Genomic DNA, 2030 nt, shown 5'->3' with positions numbered 1-2030 from the left:
ATTTACCTCTGTGAAATAACATCCAAATCTGTCTAAATATTTTCATTACCCTGCTCACCCTGTGTCTGAGCACCCAACAACATGACAAACAAACCTCTCCCTTCTTTCCTCTTTGTCTGCAGCATCAGGGCAGTGTGTGTACCTTTGTTGGCTTTTCCTTCTCTTTGAAATACTTGCACATAGTTTACGTCTCCTTCTCAATTACTGCTTAGCTAAGCAGGAAATGTTGAATTCTTTTAACATTTCCCATCAGCCTCTCCTTCCAGCCCTTGAAAACTGTGTTGTGATTCTTTGAAGTCTTTTTCTATTAGCCTATATTATTCAGAGGCTGTGGTGTGTCAGTGGGGAGTGCAGGTGCAATCTTCATGGCCATCTCAAGAAGAAAGCAGGGAGACATCCAGCAGCACCAAGTGTCACAGGGGCCAGGCAATAACACTGGGTGTTCCACCTTCATTAGCATCCATGGGTACAGAAATGGGAGGGACTCCCCCAGAGGTGGCTGCAGGGCAGGTGCTGGGGGGCCCAGGGCTGCCCAGCTTCCAGGAGGCAATGGGTGAAAAGCTCCAGAGAGAGCAGAGAAGCTGACAATCAAACCAGGACATAAAGAGAACGGGAAAAAATCATGAATGGTTTCCACCTGGAAGTGATGGCAGCAGCACTGGGCAGCTTCTTGCCTTGGGTGTGTCTGAGTGAGGGACATGGAGGCACAGCTAAATATAGTGTGTGCTTGTGCAAAACTCAGTGACACTATTAAAAACGTTCATCATTTTCTAAGCAAAGCAGGCAGAAAGTGTTTCTAAGCCCCATTATTACACAGATCACCTCTGGAGGGTGGTTCCCCATTATGTTTCCAGATCTTGCCCTCAAGGAGTGGCTCTGTTTCCCATTGTGTGATCAAATTTCACAACCTTCTGTGAAAGTGCCAGCTCAGCACCTGCTGCAGGGAGCTGGGATTGCCAGTGCAGCTCCTCATTTCAGACTTGACACTGAGTTTGCTTTACATAAGAGTAGTAAGTGATACATTTGCTCTCGAGAAGGGGGGGCAGCCTCCCTGCCTGCCTGCACTCAAGAGCAAGTGCTCTACAAAACCACAAAATACAGGTTTCCCACAGTGCAGGGCAGTGAGTAAGTGGGTGACTCGCAGTCACCTCCTCCATTCTCCCTGCAGTGATGGGGCTGCCTTGCCTTGCCCTGCCCAGACACACACACACACAAGTTCTACAGGCACATACATGTACAGTGGAAAGAATAAGAAGGTTCTCACCTGATGAACACACACATTTCTAGGGCACGCGACACCAGCAGAAAACCAGAGGAGTTTGCAGCAGGTCAATACAGCAATGGAAAGAGCTCACGTTTGAGAAGGGCATTTCCCCAGGAGATCTGTGAAGGGGCATGGAAGTGATGCAAGGTTCACTTCATCAAGCACTGAAATCATGAACAGACTTGGGACAATGACAAAGCCAAAGCAGGGTAAAGCCAGTGTGTCTTTTTAATCCTCAAGCTGGCTTGGAGAAACTAAACCTTTGCTCCCAGTCACTTAAAAGCTGTTAAAAGGAGCTCCAAGGAAGCCCTGCTGTGTAGCACTGAAAACTTGAAATACATCTAGATCTTACCATTTAATTCCTAAGCTTTCAGTTAAAAAAACCAAAATTTACAAACCCCAAACAACCCTGAACCAGAACACCTGCTTTGAAGGAAGTGTCACATGATGGACGTAAAAACATCCTCAAAAAGACACTATTTTCAGAATACAAAATACAAACCAACAGAAAGACCAAGGTCCTGTGTTTTACCCAACAATCATCAGCACGTATGTGAATATGGACCTTTCTGCAGAAGCTGCAAGAGCTGTTCCACTCTCACCCCTGGAGGTGACTCCTGCTATGGCCTGTTGGCACTTGGGTGCATCTTAGTCCAAAACTCCAACTCTCACCAGCTGGCACCTTTGCTCTAGGAGGACAATTCTTTGCTCTCCATGAGCTCCTTGTTTTTAGTGTTAGCAAAGGGAGAAGCAGAGCTGAGAATTC

This window comes from Chaetura pelagica, unplaced genomic scaffold, assembly GCF_000747805.2.
Source record: "Chaetura pelagica isolate M959 unplaced genomic scaffold, ChaPel_1.0 scaffold713, whole genome shotgun sequence".
NCBI classification, from domain to species: Eukaryota; Metazoa; Chordata; class Aves; order Apodiformes; family Apodidae; genus Chaetura; species Chaetura pelagica.
This window is presented reverse-complemented; position numbering follows the sequence as displayed.